The sequence below is a fragment of the Cervus canadensis genome, chromosome 23 (assembly GCF_019320065.1).
Source record: "Cervus canadensis isolate Bull #8, Minnesota chromosome 23, ASM1932006v1, whole genome shotgun sequence".
Lineage (NCBI taxonomy): Eukaryota > Metazoa > Chordata > Mammalia > Artiodactyla > Cervidae > Cervus > Cervus canadensis.
The window spans coordinates 21373665-21397390 of record NC_057408.1 but is presented as its reverse complement, the minus strand read 5'-3'; the positions used below and the strand labels follow the sequence as shown (position 1 = coordinate 21397390).

The window sequence follows — 23726 nt, the reverse complement described above, 5'->3', positions numbered from 1 at the left end:
AATTTCTTATTGCAGAAATATATCAACAGCAAAAGGAAAACTTCCAACTTCTCTGGCCCTCCTTGGATATGGTTTCAATTATCTCTCTAGCTCTCTCAGATATTCCCGTGATATGCTTTCTTTTTATGCCTTTGACAACCCTCTCTTCCTAGTTTCAAAACAACGAGATTGATTTGACTGGTCCAGCATCTTTAACTCCAGAGCATGGTGGTCTCCAGAGTGAGAAGGCTGTTTGTACAGTTCAGGGAGAGCTCAGAGTGACCCAGCTGATGTGCAGGAAGGAAATGTTAAACCCCAATCTCTTTTATTTCATTTGAAATATGAGACACACATTGGACTTCATATCTGCATGAAGCATAGGCTGACACTGGCATATCCACCTGGTTTAAGGATCAGATAAATTCATAATCTGCCAATGCAGGAGACATGGGTTTGATCCCAGAATCAGAAAGATCCCCTGAAGAAGGAAATGGCGACCCACTCCTTTATACTTGTCTGGAGAATCCCATGGACAGAGGAGCCTGGTGTGCTGTAGCCCATGGGGCTGCAAAGAGTTGAAAATGACTAAGCAATTGAGGACACAAAGAGGTGTTTCTGTGACCATTTGTCTAGCGAAAGTCATAAAAGTAAGAACAGAATGTACTTAAAGCAAGATGAAGAAGGTTCTGGTGGAGATCTCACCCGGGTGACTGCAGTGGGAGAAACACCACAAACAAGGCTCCAAAAGGAGTCTCTTCCAAGACCCTGCATGCTCTGCAGACGACTTACAAAGAGTGACTAAGAATATCCTGTGGGCAAATAAGAGACCATTTTCACACAGGAGCATAGAGCATAACCCAGTTGGCTGCTTTCCCTGGAAGAAGTTTTGAAAACGATGTTTTCCTTTCCACGTGTATTAGAAAACACTTAAATGCCAGGTATAGGTTCTGTGTGTGTGTGTGTGTGTGTGTGTGTGTGTGTGTGTGGCAGCACCATGCAGCTTGTAGGATCTTATTAATTGTTCCCTGACCAGGAAGAGCACCCAGGGCCTTGGCAATGAAAGCATGGAGTCTTAGCCTCTCAACCCCTGGAGCTCCAGGGAATTCCCAGGGATGGTTTTTAAGGATATCTATTCTTTAAAATAACATTGAGGACCATCACTGTGATATTGAAGAGTCTGATCCCTTTAATGCCCCATGCTTGCTTTTAATAAAGTCTCACTGAAAAAAAAAGTCCTATCATCCAATTCTGACTTACACACATCTTGCTGCCAGGGTTGCTATGAAGTTTGCGATGTAGAGGCAAGCACACCTCTCCCCGCAGTAACAGTAACAGCACACGCCAAACACAGTCCTGGGAGGATGAGCCGGGAGTCCTCACCCCACCGCCCAAGTGCGCTGTCACTATTCACAGAAAGAGGACAGACAGCCGCTGATGCCAAGTTGTGTGAGCCTGAAAAGGAAGCCACTGCCAAGGAGTGTGAGAACCTAAGCCCCTGCTCATCACACTGCTTTCTCTTCAGTTTTTTAGTATTTATTTTTATTTGTTGATATTTATCTGCCTGTGCCGGGTCTTATTTGCAGCATCCAGGATCTAGTTCCTTGACCAGGGATCAAACCCATGGCCTCTGCGTTGGGAACACAGAGTCCAACTCACTGGACCACCAGGAAAGTCCCTCTCTCCAATTTTTGTTTTTAAAATCATGTTCTCTTGTGAGGGCAATCTCCCTTTTGTTTTGATCAACATATTTTTAGACCACTCGGTTTATTTAGCGTGTAGTTAAATGATGCATAGGTATAGGAGCTTTCTGTCTTGTTTTTAGCAGCAGAGTACGTCTGGCAAAACAGTTGTCTCTTGCTTAGCATATTTTATTTATCGACCAAAAAAGCCTTTGGAAGAGTTGTAGCAGTGTCCAATTTGTAAGTTACATTAGCATCAGTTCGAAAAGAGAACTGCAATTTCAGAGACCAATATTCTGTGATGCTAAAATTAATATCATTTGAAGTAAGAAAAAAAAATTTGTGAAACATCCTTACATCATAAATAATGTGTATGACGACCAGCTCATTGCTGTCACGTACATTAATGACACATACACCAGCAGAGATAAAAGTCAGGAGCTTGGAGCCAGAAGGGACCCCGAAGGAGTGAGGAGGAAAGAAACCTTCAGTTAAAGGAGGAGGAAGGCTAATAACTGCTCTGTGGACTGATAACAGGAAAATGAAGAAAATCACAAAAAACTGGAGTCGGACCTAATGGACCATCCAGGAAGCAGCTGTAGCACCCGCCTCTGTCAGAGCGTGGCCTGGCCTCTCCATCTCTAAAGAGCATCCGTGGCCAGATGCTGCTGTCAGTGCAAGATGGAAGCACATTTATTGCGCTATGATCAGCAATTACTTCCATTAACTAATGAAAAATAAACAGAAAACCCCAAAGAGAGTCAAGTTGCTGCATGAACTAAACCCTTCTTCGGGGTCTTTAAGGTGAGTTAAAATTTCTCTTCTTCACTGAAATCACCCACCCAGTGTTTGTTTGCTCCAAGCCAGGAGCACTGCTGTCCTGTGTATTTATTTTGGATTTTGCTAAATCAGTTGCTCAGCTCTAACTCTGTCTCGGAAACTAAGACATGACACGTGTGGGTGGGTCCTGCTGGGTCCATGCTGCAAGGCCAGACGTGGCCTGACTTCGGCTTCAAGGACCAGAGGTCCGGGGCTCCTTCCCCCCAAATCTCCCGGATCCTGCCCACCATCCCCTCACTTTTGTAGATCCCACCATCCACAAGTGTTTAGACACGGCAGCTCGAAGCCACGCTGTAAACCACCCCAAGGCCTCTCACGTCACATTTGTAGCAGGTGCGCGACATTAACCTCTCTCCACTTCTAATGTGAAAAATCTCTTTTTGGTGCAGTGCACAAAGCTCACCCCAACACACTGTCTTTGCTCACCCCCAGGTCCCCAAACTAGCTGTGCTATTCGCACCTCAGCGCATTTTAAAGCTGAAATGAATTTGCAGTTTTATACTCTGTGTCCTTTATCATTTCCCTGTGCCTTCCTCTACCTGCTTCTTCTCTATTTATTATCACTTGCATGACACACCTACGATTTTCATCAGTTTCTTCTGCCCAGGATGTGAATCATGATGAAAAGTCCCTGGATATCATGCCAATACTTAAATTATTGATGCCACCACAAGAGTGCCTTTAAAGTCTTTGTCTGTTTCTCCTTAACAGATTTTCAGATTGGAGGAAAATTGCTCCAGCTCTCTTCCTGAATAACTCGATCCAGAGAGTTGTTTTTGGTGGGATTGTCTCGCCCTCAGGTCCTTAAACATGCAGAATAAATGAGTACCAAGTACGGTGGTCAGATGGGCTTCCCAGGTGGCTCAGTGGTAAAGAATCCTCTGCCAGTGCAGGAGACGCAGGACGCAAGGGTTCAAACCCTGGGTCAGGAAGATCTCCTGGAGAAGGAAATGGCACCCACTCCACTATTCTCATGCGGGAAATCCCATGGACAGAGGAGCCTGGCGGGCTACAGTCCATGGGGTCAACTTAGCGACTAGACAACAATGCGCACGTATACACGCACACACGTGTGTGAAAGTGAAAGTGTTAGTTGCTCAGTCACGTCCAACTCTTTGTGACCCCGTGGAAGCAGCCCGCCAGGCTCCTTTGTCCATGGGATTCTCCAGGCAAGACTCTCTGAGCTCCACCCTCTTAACATCAAAGTGTGTCGTGGATCTCTGTTGACTCCAGGCACCGTGGTGGACCTGATCTCTAGAGCTTACTCATCTTGCTTGGATGAAACTTTATGCCCTTTGATTCCTAACTCTTTGCGAACGGATTTAGGTGATATGTTTTAGCCTATATCCTTAATTTAGAGGTGAAGAAACTGAGGCTCAAAACGGAGAAGTAATTTGCCAATCAGTTCATTGGCAGAAATGGGACTAATACACAAGTATGGATTCCCCACTCACTCCCAGCTCCACGCTTTGTCCAGTACCCAGAGTAAGGTGGTCCAGGCCCACATGTATCAGCAGGTGAACTTTCTTACATGTGGAAAGAAATGAGATTCTATTAGATTCAGGATGATTTATTAAGCACTAAAGGGAGTGCCTACCAAACTCTCTTTGAAATTGTTGCTTCTTATTTAGGAAAAAAGGCATGCTGTTTTAATGATAACAAGTCCAGTGTAACTCATAGGGTACTTTTAAAAATACCCGTCAGTTTTGATATAGGAAATAGAAAAATCAAAATTTCTCCTTTCTCCATGGTGGTGGTGGTGATTTAGTCTCTTAAGCTGTATATTACTCTTGCAATCCTATGGACTATAGCCTGGCAGGCTTCTCTGTCCATGAGATTTTCCAGGCAAGAGTACTGGTGCGGGTTGCCATTCCTTCCTCCAGGGGATCTTCCCGATCCAAGGATAGAACTCACGTCTCCTCCATTGCCAGCAGATTCTTTACCACTGAGACTCCAGAGAAGCCCCCTTTCTCTACATATGTGCATACAGCATATGTTTATGTTCAAATCGGTATTTGGTATTTTTTTATCGATATGTTCATGAAAAAAGTCAGGGTAATAAATTCTGGTAATCAAGTAACATGAAATTGGGGGATGGCTTTTTCTTCTTCATTTAGCCTTATATAATTTCCATTTTGAGAGTTACTTGCTGTCTTTAAAATTTAAAAAAAACGACTCATTTTGAACCAGTAAAAAACTATTCTATTTTTCTGCCTAATTTATAAATATGCCAATCTGTTTTTACCACAACTTATTGCAAAACAGCTGACTATATTAGCAAACATGTAAATCTAATACTATTACTTCTTTCAGTTGTAGCACACTGGTTTAGCTGCCCTGTGGCATGTGGGATCTTCCCAGATGAGGAATAGAACCTGTGTCCCCTGCATTGGCTGGCGGATTCTTTACCCCTGAACCACCAAATAATGGAGGAATTGGCAGATGCTCTGACCTACTGCCATGAAAAGAAGGTGATTCACAGGGATATTAAGCCGGAGAACCTACCACTGGGGCTCATGCGTGAGGTGAAGATACAGACTTTGGCTGGTCTGTGCACACACCCTCTCTAAGGAGAAAGATGATGTGTGGGATTCTGGACTACTTGCCCCCAGAAATGACTGAGAGGAGAACATACAATGAGAAGTAGATCTATAGTGCCTAGGGGTGCTCTGCTATGAGCCTCTGGTGGGAAATCCACCCTTTGAGGGTGCCTCCCATAGTGAGACCTACAGCTGCATCCTCAAGGTAGATGTAAGATTTTCTGCATTGATACCTTTGGGGACTCGGGACCTCATCTCCAGGCTTCTCAGATGCCAGCCCTAGGAGTGGCTGCTCTTGGCCCAGGTCTTGGAGCAGCCATGGACCTGGGCACACTCTTGGAGATGCTGCCCTGGCTGCTCAAAAGGCTTCCTTAGCCCTGCCCACCCCTATTCCTTGGTGAATGCTTGTGGAACACCTGCTCTGGTATCGAATCTGTCTTTTGTTTCTTTGCTTGTGACATGCATCATGCTAGTTAATAAGGGCTTCCCTTGTGGCTCAGTTGGTAAAGAATTCACCTGCAATGTGGGAGACTTGGGTTCAATCCCTGGGTTGGGAAGATCCCCTGGAGAAGGGAAAGCCTACCCACTCCCGTATTCTGGCCTGGAGAATCCCATGGACTGTATCGTCCAGGGGGTCACAAAGAGTCAGACATGGCTGAGCGACCTAGATTACTTCCTTTCATGTAGAGCTGGATCAACCAGATTGATTACCTTTGTCTCTGTCACACACTGCAAAATCTGATACTGAGCCTTCAAAGCAGGAGCACCAGGAGAGGAAAACTCTCTGGATCTGGCTGCTTCCTCTGCATTAAAATCTTCCTTTTCAACAACCCACATGATGTAACCATTGACTCCAGATGGTCTGCCTACAGAATGCCGTTGATCTCCTGAGCATTAGCAAGCAGGTGACAACACTGAATGTGCCTAAATCTCTAGATTTCAGATGAAAAGAATGTCATCAGGAGTATGGCATGCAAGACAGATATGACATGGGTTTTGAAAAATAAACACCCGACAAGTACTCATGCATGAAAAATTTGTAAATAAAAGAACCTCACATATCCTCAGCTTAAATAGTCATTGTAACAGCTGTTTTTTAAAAACATCTTGGTGGATTAGAAATGCAGAATCCTCTTTACTTGGCAAGAACTGTTTGTAACAACTCTTCTCTGAGGACAGAGCCTAGGATTTTAACAGTCTGCATGTTAGGAGGTCAACTATCACGGTGGGGTCAGCAAAGGATTTCTGGTATTTTGAATATATTGGCTTCATTTGGAAGAAAGGTTATGTCAGCATTTTCTCTAAGGGGTTTTGAAGGTTTAGCGTGGAGAGTCTATACTCAATTTTGCCCAGCAATGGGTTATAGTGGAGAAATATAACCCTCAGTACATTATTAAAGTCAACATTTGCTATTAAGAGTAACACTTGCCAAGTTATAATAATGTTCAAAGGCATTATTTATTTATTCCTCGGGTGATGATCAAGCAATTTCTGTATGTCATGTGCTGGCCAGTGAGTAGTCTGCAGAGATAAGATGTGGCCGCTTGCCCTCAAGGAACTCAGGATTTAGTGGTAAAAACAGACCTTAAATGAATGATGCCCCTGCTGTGGTGGAGTCCAAGTGTCAAAGAGCGCAGTGAAGAGAGCTGTTTATGTGGGAGAATTGGGGGATACAGGTGTCTACATATAGCATCTTTTAGAATGTTATCAGTCAAGGAAAGCACAGCTAGGATGGTCCCCTGAAAATCAAGCAGCACCGTGAAGAGGTGGAGTGGCTTCAGCGTCATCATAGGCAGAGAGGTGAATAAAAGACGAGAGAAAGCAAAAGCCTGGGGGAAAGGCAGTCACCGCTGTGGGACATCCCAGAGAGGAGAGGGAGTGGTGAGGTCCAGTGAAAGCCGGAATGTGGAGAGGCTCACGCAGGAGGCTGGGGATGGGCAGGGGGCGCTGAGTAGTCTATGTCTGTATTTCTATTTCTTCTGAAAGAAGGCAGTGGGACCACCCATGGTCGGGAACAGGAGGTCAGTAGGGGGATAAACAGACGGAAACGCGAGTCTGGGGAGCTGGTGAGAACGGAGCTCTGAGAGATACAAGGTCGCGGAGACCCTGGGAGGTCACTTTGTATGGAGGAAATGTGAAGTCAGACCACCTGTAGGACGGCCATAGTGATGCCCACATTCTATTCAGAGGACACGTTTCCTGTCTTTTGTATCAGAAGCATTCAACATTTCTGACTCTTTCTTTCTCGACATGTTTTTGTTCCGTAAAAGTGTACTCTGGCCTCGTGGCCCACTCCTTCTCAATGTGTTGCTTCCCTGCATAGTCTTGAAACACTGACGTTCCTTAGAGTTTGGTAGTTTCTAGTAGTGTGTGCTCAAGCATGCTGAGTCGCTTCAGTTGAGTCGGACTCTGTGACACTGTGGACCATCACCCATGAGACTCCTCTGCCCACGGGACTCTCCAGGCAAGAATACTGGGGTGGGTTGCCATGCCCTCCTCCAGGGGATCTTCCCGATCCAGGGGTTGAACCCAAGTCTCTTACGTCTCCTGTATAGGCCGGCAGGTTCTTTACAACTAGCGCCACCTGGGAAGCCCATAGACTCCCTACTCCACGTGCAATTCTCTGAAAGCTACAGTTTCAGGCAAAAAGCCTCCTGAAAGGCCTTCCTGACTTACCTCATTCAAACTAAATTTTGTCACTCCTGTGCTAGATAAGAAAACAAACACCCTTGGCTTCCGAATATGTAGAAAGCCCCTGATCTTTTCCTGAGCTTTGACCCTCCTGCATTTCTCCCAACACTGCCTTCTCAGGCTCATCTCAGAAAATACCCCCACCCTCCAGTACCCTTTGACGCCAGGGGCATCTAAGTTCTTCCAAGTGTTGCCACCAAGAACTTGGCTTTCCGAGCCCAATGAAGCCACACGAAAAACACAGAGACAGAGTTTGGAGGAAATAGGAAGGTGGCTTTAATCCTCAGCCGGCAGAGTGGGGAACACAGGAGGTTCGTGCCTCAAGAGCTGTGCCCTGTCCTCCATGAAAGTCTCAGGGCTTATGTAAGATGAGGGCTTGCAGTCTGGGTCCATGATGAGGATCAAAGGTGCTAGCATCTTCATCTCTTCCTCTTGCACACTTTCAAGAACAGTCACAAGCCGGTGTCAGGTAGCCTCTGGCAGCTGATGATTGGGCCCATCGTCTTTTGTGCAACGTACTGAGTGAGGCTTTCTTTTTGTAAAAAGAAAAAACCTAGGAGGAGTGGTCTTCAAAGAGAGTGCTATCAAGGTGAGCAGCAAATACAGGATGCAATTAGCACAGAGTCAAAGGCTAATAGGTACAACTGGTAGCTCATGCAGAGTTCAGTTCAGTTCAGTCACTCAGTCGTGTCTGACTCTTTGCGACCCCATGAACCACAGCACGCCAGGCCTCCCTGTCTATCACCAACTCCCGGAGTTTACCCAAACTCATGTCCATCGAGTCGGTGATGCCATCCAGCCACCTCATCCTCTGTCGTCCCCTTCTCTTCCTGCCCCCAATCCCTCCCAGCATCAGTGTCTTTTCCAGTGAGTCAACTCTTCACATGAAGTGGCCAAAGTACTGGAGTTTCAGCTTCAGCATCAGTCCTTCCAATGAACACCCAGGACTGATCTCCTTTAGGATGGACTGGTTGCATCTCCTTGCTGTCCAAGGGACTCTCAAGAGTCTTCTCCAACACCACAGTGCAAAAACATCAATTCTTCGGTGCTCAGTTTTCTTCACAGTCCAACTCTCGCATCCATACATGACCACTGGAAAAACCATAGCCTTGACTAGCGGACCTTTGTTGGCAAAGAAATGTCTCTGCTTTTTAATATGATGATTTTGGAGCCCAAAAAATAAAGTCTCACACTGTTTCCACTGCCTCCCCATCTATTTCCCATGAAGTGATGGGACCAGATGCCATGATCTTAGTTTTCTGAATGTTGAGCTTTAAGCCAACTTTTTCACTCTCCTCTTTCAGTTTCATCAAGAGGCTCTTTAGTTTCCTCTTCACTTTCTGCCATAAGGGTAATGTCATCTGCATATCTGAGGTTATTGATATTTTTCCCAGCAATCTTGATTCCAGCTTGTGCTTCTTCCAGCCCAGGATTTCTCATGATGTACTCGGCATATAAGTTAAATAAGCAGAGTGACAATATACAGCCTTGACATACTCCTTTTCCTATTTGGAACCAGTCTGTTTTTCCATGTCCAGCTCTAACTTGCAACCTGCATATAGGTTTCTCAAGAGGCAGGTCAGGTGGTCTGGTATTCCTTTCTCTTTCAGAATTTTCCACGGTTTTTTGTGATCCACACAGTCAAAGGCTTTGGCATAGTCAATAAAGCAGTAGTAGATGTTTTTCTGGAACTCTCCTGCTTTTTTGAAGATCCAGCAGATGTTGGCAATTTGATCTCTGGTTCCTCTACCTTTTCTAAAACCAGCTTGAACATCTGGAAGCTCACGGTTCACGTATTGCTGAAGCCTGGCTTGGAGAATTTTGAGCATTACTTTACTAGCGTGTGAGATGAGTGCAATTGTGGGGTAGTTTGAGCATTCTTTGGCATTGCCTTTCTTTGGGATTGGAATGAAAACTCACCTTTTCCATGCAGAGTTAGGGGGCAGAAAAGCAGATTTAGTTACAGACTACAGATTGGGAAAAGTGAAAGTGAAAAAACCAGGAATGATCAGGCCTGCTCACTGTTCCCTTTATCTTCTTCATTCTCAGGGAAGAAAAGGAAAATTCATTATTCTTTTTTTCCTTTTCACTGCAACACAAAGTACCATTTTAGTGGCCACCCAAGCGCCTTTCCACCACCCCTGAGCTTTCCGCCTAGGACGCTCTGCCCTCTGCCTGCCTGCCTGCCTGCCTCACTTCCGTGCAGCTCTCAGCTCAGGGTGTCCTCTTGACAGCATCTTCTCTGACATGAACTCAATAAATGAGGCCTTTCCTGTATTCTTTCTATGATCATCTCTCATCTGTGCGATGGCGGGCTTCTCTGTCGCACGAGGTTGTCAGAAACGTGTGTTTTGTTCACCACTGAAGCTCCCGTCCCAGCACACAATTCCCGGCACAGAGTGAGTGCACAGGAATATTTTAAAGGAGCAAGAAAAGGAGAAAAAGAGGGAGAGAAAGAGAGATGGGAAAAAGAAAGATGAGAAGAAAGAACCAGACAAATATTTTAGGTCAGATAATAAGTTCGGCTCTGATCAGACAAGATGAGGGACCAGGGAGCCCCAATGAGTCAAAGTCAAAGTTGTGAGCTCAGTCGCTCAGTCGTGTCTGACTCTCTGTAGCCCCATGGACTGTAGCCCACCAGGCTCCTCTGTCCATGGGATTCTCCAGGCAAAAATACTGGAGTGGGAAGCCCAATGAGCCAAAGTTGGGAGGAGATTAAAGTAAGTAAAAGAAAGGATGAAGGGATTTACAGGAGCAAGAGATATTTTCCTTCATGAATGGGGGTTCATTATTCACTAGATTTGATTATTCCAGGATCTTGCAGAATGCCTGGTTAACCTGGTAAACAATTGACTTCCAGAAAGGTATGGAACTAAAATTAAATGATGTGCACATTTCATTTGTCCTTGTTTATAGGGAGCTAGATTATTTTAGTTTTGTTTCCCTGAGGGATGTTACTAAATCACTAAGCATTGAATGATGGGACTGTAGGGACAGAGCATGTTTCCTCATGATGGTGAAGTGTGTGGCCCAGAAAAGAATATCAGAGTTTGCTTGATGAAGACTCTCAGATGAGTCGTCTGGGCCAGGTTAATAACTGCACCCTGCAGTCCGAACCCAGAGAGCATCACCTCTTGGAATAATTATCTAAGCTTGCCTGCCATCTAATCTGGCAGTGTATTAGAGATGGAATTCCAGAGACTTCAACATCTCTGAAGGAGAGAGAAGGCAAGGAAAGAAGCAAGTGAGAGTGAGTAGGGCCAGCTGGAGGCTTTGATGATGTCTCACTTCTGTTTCAGGGCTTCCCCAGCGGCTCAGTGGTAAAGAGTCAGCCTGCCAGTGCAGGAGATGCGTGTTCAATCCCTGGTTCAGGAAGATCCCCTGGAGAAGGGAAGGGTTACCCACTCCAGTATCCTTGCCTTAGAAATTCCACGGACGGAGGAGCCTGATGGGCTACAGTGCGTGGGGTCTCAAAGACTCACATAAGGCTTAGAAACTAAACAATTTCTGTTTCACCATGAAAATGATGGAAAAGCAAGATTTGACACTGTGATCAGACCCTGTGATCAGACACCTTAATACTGTAATAAGTGGATAGTACTTAGCCTAAAGTCTTTCTTATTTCTACAAGGTAAAATATGTGACTTCTCCCTTTATCCTTCTCTTCTTTCCTTCATGGACTATATTCTCCAACACGATTTTCTTCCTTATTGACTCACCTATGGGAGGGCTGTCATTCAGAGCGACAGCGACAAAGTATGTGCTGTTCCATCCCAATTCTAATGTCATATTAGCATTTAGCTATTATTAATGCAGCCACATCTATTTTCTCCCTCCCACTTAAAGGAAGTCTGAAAGTCAGGTAAAGGCTGACATTTCAGGCAGATGTGTTGCCCAAAATAAAATCTGATTCTCTGAGAGTCAAATTATCAGATCGGGTTCATTAAGACCTCTCTGTTACCAAGAAGGAGGGAAGAAATGGGGTGGGGTGGGATATGATGACATTTCATACAATTTCTTCTCAAACTTGGGAGTTTGGGAGCAGGAGGCTCTTGTCATGTTAAATAGGAGATATCTCCAAGTCAAAAAAAAAGGCAGAGAAAAATAAAGATGGAATAATTTTGGAATCAAGCTTATCTTCACATTTCAAATAAGCTTTTAAACTTGCTGGCACACCACAGTTTACACCCACTGACATGTCACTGCCCACATTTCTCTGCATTTTTTATTTTTAAGAGCAGATTTAAGAAGCCACAACTTACAAAAGTAGCAACTAAAGAGTTTATTATATTTTTAATTCTATGCCAGCAATGATGTTTTATTTTTAAGACCAATAGATAATTTAAAATAAAGTATTATAAAAATAGAAACTTAGAATTAATGTGTATAGGTATGGAATAGTTTGGGCATGGTTTTGCCTAAGTTTTTTTTTTTTTTTTTTTTTATGTCTGTGTGCATGAAAGAGAAATAGAGGCAAAGACTGAGACTAGATGGACTTTCAATTTTAGTCATTCAGTCGTGTCTGACTCTTTGCGACCCCCATGGACTGCAGCACGCCAAGCTTCTCTGTCCTTCACTGTCTCCCAGAGTTTGCTCAAACTCATGTCCATTGAATCGATGATGCCATCCAACCATCTCATCCTGTGTCATCCCCTTTTCCTCCTGCCCTCAATTTTCCCCAGCATCAGAGTCTTTTCCAGTGAGTCAGCTCTTTGTATTGCATGGCCAAAGTATTGGAGCTTCACATTCAGCATCAGTCCTTTAAATGAATATTCATGGTTGATTTCCTTTAGGATGGACTGGTTTGATCTTGCTGTCCAAGGGTCTCTCAAGATTGATGCCAAAACTATGCTAAGAGATTAGGTCTTGAATATGTAGCACTGGCACAGAATAAGATTTCACAGAATATTAGTTTTTATTTTAAAAATTTTATTTGGCATTACTAAAAATAATTATTCTTTAGTAATCCAGAAAAAGTACTGTTCACCTTGAAGTGTTTTTATTTGCTACTTTATTATTTAGTCTAATATTCAGTCTAATATTTGGGTTCTTACCCTGTTAAAAGACACTGTGCTAACCTGTGGGGATAAAAAAAACTGCTTATTCCAAGCAGTTCTGACCCCTCAGTGCCAACTGGGCGACAGAGAAGCGGGCTTCAGCGAGGACAACTGGGGTCGGTGACGCTGCTCCCGTGATATCCGCTGGGCTGAAGAAGGATCGTGGAAAAAGGACCTTGAGTTGGACTTGAAAAATGGATAGGAGCTTTCCAGGGAGGCAGGAAGAGGGGTGTGTTCCATTCAGAAGACCTAACTTGTGGAAAAACCCTAAGTGGAGAAAAGTATGGTGCTCACAGAGAATCAGGGTTCAACAGCATGTATATTATCTACGGTGAAACAGATCACCAGCCCAGGTGGGATGCATGAGACAAGTGCTCGGGCCTGGTGCACTGGGAAGACCCAGAGGAATCGGGTGGAGAGGGAGGTGGGAGGGGGGATCGGGATGGGGAATACGTGTAACTCTATGGCTGATTCATATCAATGTATGACAAAACCCACTGAAATGTTGTGAAGTAATTAGCCTCCAACTAATAAAAAAAATAATAATAAATAAATAAATAAAACGGATAACCAAAAAAAAAAAAAAAAAGAAGCAATGGGGAAAATTGTGGACAAAGTGGCTAAAGGACATTTATCTTGTGCTAAAGAGTCTTGTGCCCCTGGTGGCTCAGTGGTAAAGAATCTGCCTGCCAATGTAGGAAATAGGACACATGGGTTTGATCCCTGGGTCAGGAAGACCCCCTGGAGGAGGAAATGCCAACCCAGTTCAGTGTTCCTGCTGGGACCATCCCAAGGACAGAAGAGCCTGGTGGGTTACAGTTCATAGGGTCGCAAAGAGTTGGACACGATTGAGCAAGCAGTACTCAAACAGTCCTGCGAGAATGGGGATGGCTTGATCTAGTTCCTTATCAAGAAAATAACTTGAGTGATTAGAAATGAAACTGCAGTGGGAAAAAGATTGAAAGTAAGAAATTAGAGAAAGACACGGACTTCTGATTCAAAATGGAATTACTTCCAGTGCTGACAAAGTGGCAAAAAGATAAAAACTTACATAAATATATAGTAGCACTGGGAATCTTGCAGTGATTCTAATCAGAATATCAGCATAGGTTTTAATTTCTGAATCTTTGAAGTGTGACATATATGGTTAAATACCTGCCTAAGATTCACCTGGGCTTCCCAGGTGGCTCAGTGGTAAAGAAGTCACCTGCAACAGAGGAGACACAAGTTCGATCTCTGGGTCAGGGAGATCTCCTGGAAGAGGAAATGGCAACACTCCAATATTCTTGCCTGGAAAATTCCAAGAACAGAAGGTCCTGAGGGCTGCAGACCATGGCGTCAAAAAAGAATCGTACTCGACTTAGCAACTAAACAACAAAATCAGAGTCTAAGCGGGGAAATGGGACTAGTTTTTTATGTTTCAACAAAGAGAGTTTAATAATAAAAAGGGAATTAGACACACATAGATGACAAGACCACGGGGAGAGGAGTTTGGTAGCACCCTGCAGTGAGAACCAGCTGCTGGGCACGTGGGCAGAAGTGGGAACACAAACACGCCTCCCAGGGGAGCTGGGGATACAGAGCACGCAGCCAGGTGGGATTACACAAGAGACCAGGATGGGGTCACTCTCTCACTGTCCCCTTCAGTGCCTTAGAAAGGATCTGGGCTTCTCACTCTGTCCTCCTGTGACTTTTCCTCAGTGCCTGGGCATGGGGGTTGGGTAGACGAGATGTGGATATAGACGGGAGATGCAAATTCTCTGGGGTCTCTTCTTATAAGGACCCTAATTCTGTGGTTTCCAGGCATCACCCTTTTGACCTCCTTTAACATCAATGACTTCCTCAGGGGCCCCTTCTCCAAATACAGCCACACTAGGTATTAATACCCTACATATTTTGGGGAGACACAAACATTCAATACATAACACAGTTAAAGGAAAAGCAGTGTTCCCCAACAAATTCAGAAGGTATCTAACTTAGAAATTCAGATGCCAAAAGTAATTTCAGTTTTGCCTTGTTGAACTTTACTATTTGATATTGGAATACATTTTTAAATGTGATTATGATACTAAAAAGAAAAGAAATTCAGATACCCAAATCATCCAATTAACTAGAGCACAGTAACTCCAGTATTACAATAAAAGATTGCTGCAGGTAAGTTTATCCCGGCATTGTTCAGATTAAGAACTTCACAACTCCAAGCTGTGATAAAATCATGCTTTGTGTGTCCTCAAATAGAAATGTTCTTAGTCTTTGGACAATGACAGAGATAAGGATTTGCAGATCAACAAGGGAAGTACGGTTTCTCGCCACCTTGACGACTGCCCTGCATCGGCCTTGGAGCTGCCAAGTTGTCTAGGCTGAGTGTCCTAGGTAACTGGTGCTGCATTGCAGGGCTTCGTCCCCTCAGTCAGGACGTTTCATTTCTGCTGACGTTACTCATGGGTAAATGCTTTAACCTGTTATCAGTACTTGGCGGATATTGTTCCACTTAAATTGCACTTATTCGTATAAGTAATGGATTTGGTGGCTTGGCATATTAGCTATTAAGCAAGAATCTGTAATTTCTAATAAAAGAAGTATAAAGACCAGTTAATTACAGATTAAATAATCTAGCAGCAAATCACTTTACGTTGAATTTGGGATTTCTGTGTTAAAAATGGAACTTAGTGTTAGACAGAAAGAGTCATTCTCAAGGTGATTGGGATTTTTTTAAAAACACAATTTTTTTACTCTTAAAGGTCACAGATCTTCATTTATTCTTTCTTTATCCCTGCAGGCAAATCCCTGATCCAGGCTTTAGTCATCTCTAGCCTGGATTACTTTAGAACCTTCTGTACTACAAAATTAGCACTGGCTCTCAGGATTTTTTTGTTTTAAATCACTGTTAAATGCTGCCTGTTTATTTTTTTTCCAGTTAAATGTATTATTCAACTTTAAAACCCATGTCCCTTTTCCATGACAAATGCTACCTAAATCTGCTTGTTCATACCAATGTTATTTTTCTAAAAAGTGAACAAGAATTTTAATCTACCCATAAAATGTTCGACTTTTTTTTTTCCTTTACCATCTTTTCACCCAAAATAAAATAGCATTTGGAAAACTAGAGAACACATAGATTCATTCATCTGTCTGTTAATTTATCCACTCAATACATCTTTATTAAGTGCTCACTAAGCTTCTACACAGTGTTACAAGAAGGAAGAGTAGAATGCTGAACAAGACAGACATGAATCCTGTTCTCAGGGAAAGTACCATCTCCTTGGGAAGAACAGCTTCACAAATCACTGCAAGTGTATTGAGTGTGTAATAGAAAATGTTATGGGTATTTTGGGAGGATATCACAGACAAACCTAACCTTCTTTAAGGTCTCAGCCTTGTCATCTAATGGGTATGAGTCAGGATGAATTATTTACACTTTCTAATGTTTAATTTTCTAATCTATAAATGAGATTAATGTTTTACAGTGTCCTAATGAAAAGTAAGTCATATATCCTGTGAAATCACCCATCTATTACTTGATAGACGGTAATAAAAATAACTAGCATTGATTAAGTGAGCACTGTATATCTGGCATAATTTTATATGCATTGAGTCATTTAATGCACAAAACAACCCTCTGAGTTGGGTTACATACTGTCCTTTTCCTCGTCTATAAATTTACAAATTTACAGATGAGCAACCTTGGACACAGAGAGTTAAGGTGTTTATCTAAGTCATCAGATAGAGCAAGTGGAGGACGTGGGAATCAATGGTAGGCAGCCTGACTCCCACCCACGCTCACGACCCTGCTCTCTGTCACCAGCGGCACTTGAATTCTCGGGGAAGTGGATTGCCGCCCCCAGGGCAGCTTTATTCAAGAAGCTGGGAAGACTCAGTGATGATCAAGGACAATGTGGGTCCTCAAGGGGTCCCCAGCTGTCCAGGAGCAAGCAGTGTGCTGGCTTAGTCACCTGCCTTTAAACGATACTCATTGAACTTTAGGTTTTTGATGCCTTAATTCCTGGAAGCTGAGACAGTAAGTTTATGACTTTCTCTAATGGGATTCTTTGTTTGTTGTTCTGGGGGTTCTCACTGTGGAAATGAGAATCTGTTTATGCTGTAGACATCATTTCATTCTGGGATGATATTCTAGATGAGGCTGAAGTAGTACAAAGGCAAACATTTCAGCCTGAGGTGCTGTTTGGCCTGGACGAAGCAGGGCTATCGAATGCTTTCGATGGGTGAGTAAGGGCCAGGAGCCAGGCTGATTCCACGTTTAAGAATATTTGGGGCTGAAACTTTCACGGGACAGGTAAGAGCTTGTGTGTGGGCATCCTCTTATGGCAGAATGACTGGCCCCATGGGATGCAGACTGCTTTGTGGGCACTGTGTGGGCAGGAGCCCTGCCAAGTGGACTTGCTCCAGGGATGGGAACATTCTCCATCTGTGCTGTTTACTGTGTGACCGCTCGTCAGATGTGGCCACTGAGCAGCTGAAACGTGGCCAGTGGGATCAAAGAACTGATGACTTAAGCTGTATCTGTTTATTAATTTAAACAGAAACATGCAGTAAGCGGCTTCTGAACCACACAACGCAGTTCTAGACCAAGGTTCCCCAGTTTCAAACTTTTCTGTGCTGGGAGACAGATGAAGAGAAGGGGATTGAGGAAGAACACCGTGGCCCCAGGAGCTGGAGCCCAGCATCTGAAGGTGAAATAATATCAAGGCCAGCCTTCTCAAGTGTGCCCATCCACAGTGTCCTTGGCATTTTGGGTAATTTTTTTTTTCACTGCAGCCCTAAGCCAAGAGAAGTCCTAACCATTCCACAGTTCCATAGTTAGGTCCAAAGAGTGCAGTTATGTTCACAGGACACTCAACAAATGTTCCTGTGCTTCCTTCAAATATTTATACTGTGCAACGGTGCCCTGGAGAGTGGGCTGTAATGCCTGGAGAGAACCGTGAAGCTGGGCCAGGAGATCCCCAAGCAAATGTTAACAGTTTCACAGAATATGAACATCGGATGTGTTCACTCCAGGCCATGTTGGGACAAAACTAAAACCAGGACACCCTGCTCCCATTTAAGTGAACAAGCATCTCTCCGTCATGACTTGACACTGCCACTTCATCACTCTTGTGTGCGTGCTCAGTCAGTTGTGTCTGACTCTTTTGTGACCCCATGGACAGGCAGGCTCCTCTGGCCGTAGGGACTCTCCAGGCAAGAATACTAGAGTGGGTTGCCATGCCCTCCTGCAGGGGATCTTCCCAACCCAGGGATTGAACCAGTGTCTCCTGCATCTCCAACATTGGCAGGTGGGTTCTCAACCACTAGTGCCTCTTCTTCCTACATAAAAAGTGTTAAGATGCTCAACTAACAGATCACCCCTGCTTTCTAGCAGCGTCCAATCCAAAATTAAATTAATTTCCTGACATTCTCCCCCAAAATCAAAACTTCAAACCAAATGACAAGCCATCCCCACATGCTTCTCGAGCCACCCAGTGGTTCCTCATGGTGTGGGGGCAAGTTAACAGACCTAACTTTGGCTGCAAGGGTATTCCTGGTTGTCTCTGGGCATGGATATATCAGGATGGATTCTAACATTTTATGTAACATGACATTATGGCCCACCTTGCCATGCAATGCAATGGTGTCCTACAGCCTTTAAGGATAAGTAGGAAGCCTTAGACATCATTAACCATTCACTATACCCCCACGCATTCCTGATTGATTCTCCAAGGAGACAGGATGGAGCAAATGCAACAAGGAATTAATCTAAGGGTGATTTCACTCAGGAAATTGTGGAGAATACAAAGGGATTTGATGCTATAAAATGAGACTCTTCTCAGTTTGTAAAATTGCAACCTTGTGACGTGGATTATCATTTCACTTTATGGTTTCAATTAAATAAAGGAAGTTTTCCTCTTTCGGATTCCGCTGGTCCCCACTGATGTCTACCATTCTTATCTACACATGCTGGGTGAGTTTCAGAACCCTGGCACTAATGGGATTCTAGATCCCAGTTTTAAAAGAGATTAAACCACAAACACGGGGTGTCAAATCTTACACTTTTGATCTTATTTTGGATATAATGACTTCCTTTCCCTCCCTTTCCTTTTGTTAGGGAAGGTTGTCTTTGCAATGCCACATTTTTACATACATTAAGGGAGAGGGGTTTGGGGAAGAATGGATACATGTGTATGTATGGCCGAGTCCCTTCACCATTCACCTGAAACTATCACATTATTAGTCGGCTATACACCAATAAAAAATAAAAAGTTTACAGTTTGAAATTTTAAAAAATGAAAAAGATATTCTGAGTCTTCTTTCTAGAAGGCCAGAACTTCTTCACAAATAGAAAGTTTGCATGAAACTGTTGTCTGAAGAAAGCAAATGGAACAGTAAACCTGGCTCATTAAAATGTGCAAAATTCCATCTAAATGGACAGCAGGAAAGATACACAGGCCATATGAACAGATAAGCCACAACTAAAGAAAGAAAGTGATGTTTTGCCTGCACTGGTACACTGCAAATTCAAATTGATTAGCTGTATCCTGTCAAGAAAATGGATTGAACAGATCAATAAATTTTATGCATAGAATTGACTCAACTGGCATCATAGTGAAGGCACTGTTTGTTACAGAAACTTGAAAATGCCTGGACCTCACAACAGAACAGTCAGTGGGACCCTCGATCAAGTGTTAGTTGCTCAGTCGTGTCCGAGTCTTTGTGACCCCATGGACTGCAGCCCACCGGCTCCTCTGTCCAAGGGATTCTCCAGGCAAGAACACTGGAGTGGATTGCCTTTCCCTTCTCCAGGGGATCTTCCCAACCCAGGGTTTGAACCCAGATCTCCCACATGGCAGGCAGATTCTTTACCAGCTGACCCACCAGGGATGCCTATATCCACTTACAATTCTCTCTGGTCACAGGGATCTTTGGCTAAAACCGTATCAGAAAGGTAGATAATTCACTTCAGGCTAAGGAGAAGCTAACTGTCATTCCATTAAGACATACTCAAATTAATTAGCAAAACAAACCACTTTAAACATTATAGTCATGGTTTTGATGGTTTACATCAAAGCAAAAGGATAATATGCTTAGTCAAACAAACAAAAAGTCATTCCTGACTGAATTCTCCAGAGTCGCTGACCATTCCTCCCGCTGCCCCTGAGTCACAGAGATCATGTGGAGGGCTCTCATCTAGCTAAAGATGGTGCAAAGCTCAGCTAACACTTTGAGACCCAGGTGGCCACATTCCTAAAGGGATTAATAAGAAGGTAAGTTTTACTAGTTAAGGCCCATAGGAATTCTTGCTCAGCTAGGGAACAGAGTCTACAGAGTTTCAACCATGCCTTTGGGCAAAGAGAAAGTTTGATTTGAGGAAGGAACACGAGTCAGTTTCCTCCCGGATGGATCATTGACTGGTTTTCCTTGGACTCAGTGCTGCCTCAAATGGAGCCATGGTGAAGAAGAAGCAACATTTCATGCAAAGTTATCTCTGCATCAGTGCTCGGCATTTTTTAATGCATGCACTAAAGGCCTGGTGTGCTGCAGTCCATGGGGTGGCAAAGAGTCAGACATGACTGAGTGACTGAGCTGAGCTGAAGAAGTGATGGGCTTCCCTGGTGGTAAAGATTTTGCCTGGCACAATGCAAGAGACCCAGGTTCAATCCCTGGGTGGGGAAGACCCCCTGGAGAAGGAAAAGGCAACCACTCCAGTATTCTTGCCTGGGAAATCCCAGGGACGGAGGAGCCTGGTGGGCTACAGTCCATCGGGTCACAAAGAGTAGGTTAGCAACTAAACAACAACAGAGAAGTCATGCTGAGTCTATTTTTCCTCAACTACAATACCCAACCTTCCTATTTGCAATTTACTTTACACAAATAGAAGTTTACTAATTTTAAAAAATTTAATTCTGTTGATATGTTTTGGAAAGTGCTAAGAAAAATTGTGTGACCATCACTGGAAATTAATTCAAAGAAAATAATTAATAATCAGAAATGTCTTTCTCTCAATATTCCAGAAATGCCCCACGTATGGAAGAAGCACGGCAGGCTTTGTCCCATTTCAGGAGTAAAGATGGGCCAAAATAAATGTTACTGATACTTAAGTTATTTATTTGGAAGGCGGGAACATAGATGAAGTATAAACAAAGTAAACCATTTGAAGAGACTCTTTAAACAATGTTACGAAGACAGGGTGGTGAAAGAAAAATTTCACATACTGCCCAAAATAAGCCAAAAAATGATTCAGCAAGTTTGAAGCCAAGACTGTAAGTGACTTTATATAATTTAATGAAATTTAAACACAGTGGAAGGGTAAAGCTTTGTTACTCAACCACCTATTTCAACATTTTAAAGTATTGAGTGAGAAAAAATAAAAAGTCCACAATGACCTTGCTTAGGTGTTAATCTTGAGTTTCCTATTAAATTAATGGGTGACTATTATTTATTTGCATTCATAGAACAAATCCAGCTCTGGAAAGGATTTGGCATCTTCATGCCCTCCTCAGTGAAAATCAAGAAGAAGTATATACATTAATCAAATGACTGATTCTCCCCAATCTGAATATTGTAGTCTCTTCTCCTCTTGCAAAGTCTGCCTATGTGAAGAGAGTGAGGGAATCAATGAACTGTATTCCTTTAAAATAATAATGGTGCTTCCCAGATGGCATGGTGGTAAAGAATCTTCACACCAAGCAGGAGACTTGGGTTTGATCTCTGGGTAGAGAAGATCCCCTGGAGAAGGAAATAGCAACCCACTTCAGGATTCTTGCCTGGGAAATCCCACAGACAAAGGGGTTCGGCAGGCTGCAGTCCATGGGTCACAAAGAGTTGGACATGATTTAGCTACTGAACGCCAGCACATTCTTTTAAAATAATAAAAGTAGGGACTCCCTAACGCTCCAGTGGCTAAGACTGCCTGCTCCCAATACAGGAGTTCGATCCCTGGTCGGGGAACTGATTCTGCATTCCACAACTAAGAGCTGGTGTAGCCAAACAAACAATAGTAACAGATAAACCACACCGACAAGAATGTCCTTCCCTGAGCGCCTTGGCTGGTGAACTGTCCCTGGAGGGAACTGGGAAGAGGAAAGAGACATCATATAAAAAGGTTATTTTTAAACATTTGTTCAACTAATATCTTAGTTTTTACAAAGTCATGTGTTTATTGTTTGAAAAATAAAATTTAGAGAGACAAAGAGAATAAGAGTAGGGGAGAAAGAGGAAGCCACTCAGCAGCCATCCACCCAGAGAAAATCACTTCCACATGTGAAGATTTTTAAACACTGCTCATTCTTTTTAATGACTTATATTTCTATTGAACAGTATGCTGTGACTATCTTGGGCTTCCCAGGTGATACTAGTAGTAAAGAACATGTCTGCCAATGCAGAAGATGTAAGAGATGTGGGTTTGATCCCTGGATTGGGAAGATCTCCTGGAGGAGGGCATGGCAACCCACTCAGGATTCTTGCCTGGAGAATCCCATGGACCGAGGAGCCTGGAGGGTCCACGTGGTCACAGAGTCAGACACGACAGAAACGACTTAGCAAGCATGCATGTGACTATCCTGCCAAGTCAGAAAATTTATTTCTATCCTTGCATATTAATGAGCACACTGTACAACTCGGCCATGATTTCTTCAACTCTCCATCTACTCTTAAACCCTTAGATTATTCCCATTTGGGGCTGTTGCAAAAAGACTGCATTGCTGGCTCTGTAGCTGTTTTATTATATAAATATGCTCAATTATTTCCTTGGGAGAGTTTCCCAAAAGTAAAATTTCTGATTCGAGGGGTAGAGTCTTTTGATGAATATTGACAAATGACTTTCAGAAATTTTATGCAAATTTATATACCTACCAGGAGCACAGAGGTTTCCTACATCTCCATAGGCTGGTTGACATGTTTAGTATTCTTATTAATCTTCCCCATTTTATAGGTAAAATTCATCTCTTAACATTTTATTTGCATTTCTTAAAAGTCAGTTGGAACAATTGCATGTATTTATTAGCCCCTGAGTTTAAAAGAATCTTACAGCATATATCTGGTGACTGCCCTCTAATTGCAGGTAAACACACTAGCTCAGGTGGTAAAGAATCTGCTGCAATGCAGAGGACTCAGGTTCAATTCCTGGGTCGGGAAGATCCTCTGGAGAAAGAAATGGCAACTCAGTCCAGTAATCTCACCTGGAGAATCCCACAGACAGAGGAGCCTGGCAGGCTACAGTCCATGGGATCGCAGGAGTCAGACATGGCTTAGTGACTAAACCTCCACCACCACACCTACACTGAGGGTAATCTATTTCCCACCAAAGAATAAGAGAATAAAGAGTCCACCAATTTATATGGCTTCCCTGTTGCTCAGATGGTAAAGAGTTTGCCCATAGTGTGGGACATATGAGTAGGGAAGATCCCCTGGAGAAAGGAATGGCTACCCACTCCAGTATTCTTGTCTGGAGAATCCCATGGACAGAGGAGCCTGGCAAGCTACACCCCACGGTATTACAGAGTTGGACATGACTGAGTGACTAACACCATTTTATTAGGTGATGAAATGATGCTAAAATATATTTCATTTTGGCAACAGAAACATAGAACCCTGCACAAATGTTTAGCAGTTTAAAGGGTATATGAACAGATGAGGAAAATACAATTATTCTCTTGTATATATGTACCACATCTTCTATATATGTAGATGGACATTTAGGTTGCTTCCATGTCTTGGAAGCATGTTCTTGGCTATTGCAAACTGTGCTGCAGTGAACACTGGGGTGCTTTTATCTTTTGGAATTATGGTTTTCTCAGTGTATGTGCCCAGGAGTGGGACTGCTACAGCAAGTGGTAGTTCTGATGCTGAAGCTCCAGTACCTTGGCCATGTGATGCGAAGAGCCAGCTCATTGGAAAAGACTTGGGACTAGGAAAGATTGAAGGCAAAAGGAGGGGGGTAGCAGAGGATT

At 43.4% G+C, this 23726-nt stretch overlaps 1 pseudogene; it reads left to right on the top strand.

The window, feature by feature from the left end:
• The first annotated feature begins 4924 nt into the window (after positions 1-4924).
• The window catches only part of LOC122425531, a 37437-nt pseudogene continuing 18635 nt past the window's right edge, over positions 4925-23726 (top strand).